The following is a 6,932-nucleotide window of genomic DNA, read 5'->3' as shown; positions in this document are numbered from 1 at the left end:
CATTCACTAATGAAACTTTCACCTCAGAAGTTTTGTACAAGAGACCGTCTTTAATAATTCTCCGGATTATCAGTTGTATTGTGACTTTAGAAAATGTGTTAGCCCTCGTCATCTTGATCCGTTCGAGGAATCTACATTATCAGATCCGTACTTTGTCCATCTCTTTGGCATGTACTGATTTTTTGGTGGGGGTTCTTGTTGTTGTACCGACAGACAGTTACACAGATCTTTGTAGGATTCACATGGCTACACTCATGAGTACAGTGGCCATGTCATTTTTAACCATCAGTGCAATTTCCACGACTTTTGGCGTTTCGTTGCTGTTTCCCATGCGATTTCAGAGTTTTACAAGTCGGCGATTTTACCGAATCATTTGCATATCATTGTGGATGGTAAGCTTTCTGTTTGGGTTTACACATTTAGTTGACAAGGGATGGGCTGTGGAATGTTTGAAACCGATCGTATCCAAAACGACTGCTCTTAAGATACAAACTTTTATTTTGAGTTTCTTGTTATTTTGGAATATTATTTTATATGCGTACATTTATTTTGTTCTTCGGAAAAATTCAAAACAAATTATACCAGAAAGTATTTCTATGGAATCCGGTGAAAAACCAAAGAAGGAGATCGTCCAACGAACAGTGAAACTAATGGTTTTCGTAATAGTTTTTATCGTCTGCTATGCACCACACGTACTCTTAAATATTCTTCTTCTCATCCTTGAGGGAAAAGCGTTTGAAAGAGTAGGACAATACAGGCATTTTGGAAACATCGGATTTTTTATAAACAGTATGGTCAATCCATTCCTGTTTGTATTTCGTTTCCGAGAATGTCAAATCCAAACCTTAACTTTATTTTGCTTTTTTAACAAGAAACTGGTGGAGAAAAAGATTTCACAATTGCAAGCGCAAATTGAAGAATGATGTGGCGTAACGAACAAATGTAAATAAACTTGAATAGAGGAAAATTGATTCTTTTGTTTGAAAAAACTGTAACGCTACATGTTGTCCAGAAAAACCAAAGAATTGAAATTGAATTAAAGAATTTTTTTTTTCAAATTATCAAGTGGATAAAATTTTGAAAATTTTTGAAAATAAGCTGTTTTTCATTAAATGGTTATTGACAGATCTATTTTTTGCATTTGGGTTCGAATCCACTACGAGACTTCGGATGGAACCTATAAAACAAAGGTCCCGTGTTGCAGTAGGCAAGCAAAAGATTCCTTTCTGCTCAATGCCCGTAAGTGCCAAGTATAGGCCAGATATTTCAGTCCTGGGCAAGTGGTGGCGTCTCCATACGAGTGAAAAATTCTCACTCAAGAGGGAATGGAAAATAATATTATCAACATGTGGATTTTTGTCTCAATTTATTGGATTCACGAATGTGTATGAGAGGGTGCATTTGTGCGTGTTAAAGAGGCTTATTTTTATGTACGAAACAGAAAGTAAAAATATACTAAAAAATGGAAAAAATAATGTAAAAACAAACAAACATTTCATTGTTGTAAAAATATTTATTTAAAAGTAAAACGTCTGATATATTTGTACACTAAAGTGTCCAGAGCTAATCACTTCACACTGGAGTACCCTGGACGAATTTTCTGAAATGTGAACTTGAATCCATCCTATGATATAAGAAATATACTATTATGTAAATATAAGTATACAGTTCAAAGATGACTGAAAATCATTCGACTGAGATGAATTGATAGTGTTTAAACATTTCAACTCTATTTACGAGAGGGGGAATGGCGATACCTTGATTAGCCCAGGAACTGATTACCAGAAGGTAACATTTGTAATAGCCTCTTTTCCTCGACTTTTGCGAACACCCATTGTGAAAACGGTCCCTGCTTCCGATATATACCACAACCAATGCTAATACTCTACCAAAATAGGTCAGATTTGTTAGAAAAACACAAAATTTCACAACCTTCGTATGTTTCAGATAAATCTGAGGAAGTCTTCTTTGCCGTTTTTTGGTACGAAGCAAATATTTTTAGTTAGATTTGTTCTGTCATCAAATTTTCATAAGCGATAGTTTTTTTTAGGTAGTTTCCCCCTCAAAGCTTTAAAATGATTTAAAGCAGAAAATACATTTTAGGGTTTTGCATAATTAAAAAATTTACTGTATTGTAGAGTTTACGCGAAGATCTAAAACTTTGCGGTATTTTTGCGATCAAATTCGCGACTGAATCACTATTCATTTTAATTTAAAATTAGGGGTAATTATCATGTGTTTTCTATAGTTGTGCTTATAAATTTATAATAAATGTCGAGAAATTGTTATCGTTCTTTGTTTATTTAAATTAGAAATATAAAAAAGAGGTTCTTCAATTTTCCATATTTTCCTAAAGCTTTAAAAAATATATTCTTTTACATGAATCAATACATTTCAATGGGTTTTCTAACATTTTATATTTGTTTATTGTATTAAATCATTGCAAACCCTTTTGCTATTTATCTGGAAAATAAAATTCAGCTTAAAATTACAGAAATATCTCTCATTTAAGAAAGATGTCTCTTAAAAAATAGAGATATCTCCCAACTTAAAGTGATATCTCCCAAGTTTAAGAGATATCTCTATGAGAAAGAGATATCTTTTAAACTTAGAGAGATTTCTTATAATTAGAGCGATATCTCTTCCACTTAAACAGATTCCTCTTTCTCCTGGAGAGATATCTCTTAACGTTAAAGGGGAGGAAATAAGCACCTCCTTCAAATTTACCTGGTCTAAGAACCCCTGTCAATCACCTAAAATTAAACCTGGGATTGGATACTTTGATTTGATTGACAACTAGTTACCTGCCGTTGTGTATATCTTGTGTACCATGTCTGGAGATTGTACCAACCATCGAATTAACATTCAGGCTTTTGATACCTACCGCATATGCTAACATGATAAAGAAGCAATCAATGCGTTCTTTTTTAATTCATGAAAATATGTCATAACTATTAACAATCTTTCAAATAATTAAATAAATGATAATAAAAATCATGCCTGTATATTAATTATTTATCAATTATTCCTTCAAAAGGGAGAATTTCATTTAATAATTACAATTATACGATTACAATTGATAATTTCAATACATGAATTAACGTACATTTTTCCATCAAAATTAAGATAATAAATAGACCCGCGTTTGAAGTATTATGGAATTATATAACTTTTTTTTCAAAACAAGTAAGACAACATTGTAACAATATTGTTCAGAGGTCAAGTGAAACTTTCTATTTATTTACAATTCAAACTAGTGCGTGTCGCTTTTTTCCGAGACATGCAGGTGACGAAGTTAAGGTAAAATAACCAGTTTAAGAAGAGAAATTAGTCGAATTATAACATCTTTATCTTTGAAATTATAAATCCCGAAAGAAAAAGTACGTTCCATGTGTAGGTGTTTCCCTTTTTTGCCTGTTTCCATGTGTAGTTGGGAAGACCTTCTACTGATTCTGATGATTATTATTAAGGTCTTCCGTTTCCAACGAAGACCTTCTTAATGCCACAGATTTTTTCTGTTTCTTTTTATTTTATTTCCATGCGTAAAAAAATTCACGTAGGATTTAATAAAAAAAATATTTATTAATAGTTTTGACCCTTTCACCGTAAAGCTTGTTTCCAAAACGGAAGACCTTCACCAATGTCTTCTGATGATTTTCAATCTTTTCATTGATTATTCAATGGTCTGCCGTTTATAAATTTTATAAATAATTAAAAATTTTCAAAACGAGAAGTCGGAAGAAACCTTCTACCTCTGATTCTTTCAAGGTAAAGATTATTATAAATTTCTTTTTTTTTGTCCTTAAACATACACTATCTATCTACTGACTTTAATATGTACTCTTGAAACTCTTTCGAAGATTACATTCTTGTCCCCTGAGATTGACCCTTTTAAAAGTTATTGCCCCTTGTGCTATAAACCTTGTTATTTCTGAAACGGATTTCGCTCAAATTTTCAGAGGTTATAGACGTTTATAATTACTCTAAAAACTCAGAATGATGACTAAAATTTCAAAAAGTCACTTCTGGTTTTGAGTTATTCCCCTTTAAACGAAAAATCATAGGCTTTCGTTTCCGGATAAAGGCTCAGAGACCACATAAGCTGGAGCAGAAATTTTAATTGTTTTAGATAACAGAAGGATTAAAGTTGTGCACATCGGTTTTTGTTTTTCGATTTCTGCATTCAAAATGGCGCTATATAGGGGTCAAAAATTAGAACGCCTAAAAGAGCGAAAATTTACAGATATTTTCCTTTTTATCTTGAGAAATAAAAATATTTTGTTAAAACATGTTGAATAAAAGTTGTACATAATTACAAGCGCTTTCATTTGATATCATTAAAAAGGGGCTGGCCCCTAAAATTAGGGATCTAGGGCCCTTGAAAGTTTTTGTTTAATATCTCAAAAAGTATTAAGAATTCATAATACGTCAAATAAGCAAAGTTGTTCAAAATGTCAAGCTTTATCTAATGAGGTTGTCAAAATACGTCCTGAGACGTCAAACCGGAAGTAGTCAAAAATTGCATATTTTAGTTGTTCTTGACAGGTTTTTGGATATCATATGTCACTGGAAGCCTAAATCTTAATTTTCCGTCTGTTGACAGTACTTCCGGTCAAACCGGAAGTTGCCAAAAATGGCTTGATTTTGCAAAAATGAACATAGCTTTGGAGGATTAAACCATTTTTAAACTTCATTACTCTTTTTTTAAAATGAAACTTACTTCCGGTCAAACAGGACGGAAGACCTACTCGTTGCTTTGCAACGAGCTCGGCTCTAGTTCTTATTATTCTTTTTTTTTCCTTTTCCTAGACGCCAACTTTGAGGCCTCATATTTCACTCATTTCTCAATGGATTTTGCTCATATTTTCAGAGTTTATAGACGTTACTAAACTCTATCAGACTTTTTTCTAGCATTTCAAAAATTCACTTCCGGTTTTGAGTTATTTCCCTTTAAACAAAAATTTATAGGCTTTCATTTCCAGACAAAGGCTCGGAGATGGCAAAAGCTGGAGCAGAAATTTTACTGATTTTACACAATAGAAGGATTGAAGTTGTGCATAGCGGTTTTTGTTTTTCGATTTCTCAATTCAAAATGGCGCTATATAGGGGTCAAAAATTAGAACACCTAAAAGAGCGAAAATTTACACAATTTTTGCTTTTTATCTTCTAAACTAAAAATATTTTGTTAAAACATATAGAACAAAATTTGTGCAGAATTAGAAGATCTTTCAAATGATATCTCAAAAAAAGGGCTGACCCCTAAATTAAGGGATCTAGAGGGGCCAAAAGTTTTTTCCAAATATCTCAAAAAGTATTGAGAATTTGTTATACGTCCAAGTAGCAAAGTTGTTCAAAATGTCAAGCTTAATGTATTGAAGTCGTTAAAATGCGTCCGGTGACGTCACTTCCGGTCAAACCGGAAGTTGTCAGAAAATGCACATTTTTGTCGTTCTTGACAAGTTTTGGGTAACATATGTCACTGGAAGAAAAAAAATAATTTTCCGTCCGTCGACATCACTTCCGGTCAAACTGGAAGTAGCCAAAAATAGCTTATTTTTAAGGTTTTGATGCAAAATTGAAATAATAAAGAGACTGGAGACGATTCAGCTCATTGTTTTCTTTTGCTGACGTCACTTCTGGTCAAAACTTGACGGAAGACCTACTCGTTGCTTTCCAACGAGCTTTGCTCTAGTTTTGAAGAGTAACATTTGTGTACTACAGTAAAAGTAATTTAGTACTACTTCACGGATATTGCAAATTTACAGATATATATATCGATGTTATCTTGTATCCTCATTTAGATAAATTTACTGGAATTAAGGGGGAAAAAAGATTTTAAACAGAGAGGCTGACATGACCTAAAAACTTCTAAAGTCATTTTGACCAACTCAGTGAGTGAAGTATTTCTATGCAAACTTCAAGAGAGAAGTATTGAAACTATGTGGAAGGAGATCTAGAATATAAGTATCTGTATCATATTATCTCAAGCTTACAAACTGTTATAGGCTGAAAATGGGAAAAACACAAATTTTTACTATACCGGTCAGACGACTAACAGTTTTTTTAATCCATTGAACAAAGTGTAATACAATATGTGACAACACTTAGTGGTATAAACAAAACAGAAATATTTCTTCAAAATATGCTGATTTCCCTATTGTTTTATGAAGATGACAAAATTATTCCTACAGGATATTGATCCAAAATTGACCTTAATATTTAATTAACTTTAATAATGCACTAGAAACTCCTTTTCATGATTGAAACAGCCATTCGGTTCACCTCGGCAGATTCCCGTCCCCTACATCTAGATGGAATCGGCCGAGGTGATCCGACTGTGAAATTTTTGCATTTTTGTTTAATTAATATTTTGAATTCGAATTAAACAACAAGTAATAAACGTGACGATCTTCATCTAATTTATAAAAATTACATACGTTATGTTGAAAAAAAATCTCAATCTGTTCTTGAAAAAAGTTTTACACTTTGTCTATATATCTACCTGCATGTATATATAACTTTGACTGATGTTATACGTACATGTATAATGTGCATAAGAAAATCCGTGTTTCATTATTGTAAAATTTAATATTGCTTAAAACCAACTTTTATTCTCGGCGACTTTATTTCGCGATTAAGAGGGGGTAAACTAATTTGCGACGATTAATTTTAGCGATGAAGGCTTTTTTGAATCTGTTGTTAATATGAAACGAAGACTTTAAGGAATGGTTCGCGGCGAGTAATATTCCTAATGATGAGTCTCTTGCGAAACTCGCGAAAATTTCTCGCACGCCAATAAAAGTTGGTTTACAGTATCAATACATATTGTCTCTTTTTCAATCCGTACTGCGCACATTATATAAAGAATGAAACCTGGAGATAAGGAACAGTAATCAAGCACGAAAGTCTATCAAAACAATATAATTCAAGAG

At 32.5% G+C, this 6,932-nt stretch overlaps 1 long non-coding RNA gene across 1 annotated transcript; it reads right to left on the bottom strand.

Annotated features, from left to right (window-relative positions):
* Nucleotides 1–1,493: 1,493 nt before the first annotated feature.
* Nucleotides 1,494–1,845, bottom strand: LOC134268590 (uncharacterized). The gene is made up of 2 exons (XR_009992401.1): nucleotides 1,758–1,845; nucleotides 1,494–1,624 (listed from the first exon to the last, which is right to left on the bottom strand). It is a non-coding gene; the product is annotated as an uncharacterized LOC134268590 (long non-coding RNA).
* Nucleotides 1,846–6,932: the final 5,087 nt, after the last annotated feature.

Source organism: Saccostrea cucullata, unplaced genomic scaffold (genome assembly GCF_032062105.1).
Source record: "Saccostrea cucullata isolate Sc308-1 unplaced genomic scaffold, CSIRO_AGI_Scuc_v1 ctg1640, whole genome shotgun sequence".
In the NCBI taxonomy this organism is placed as follows: domain Eukaryota; kingdom Metazoa; phylum Mollusca; class Bivalvia; order Ostreida; family Ostreidae; genus Saccostrea; species Saccostrea cuccullata.
This window is presented reverse-complemented; position numbering and strand designations above follow the sequence as displayed.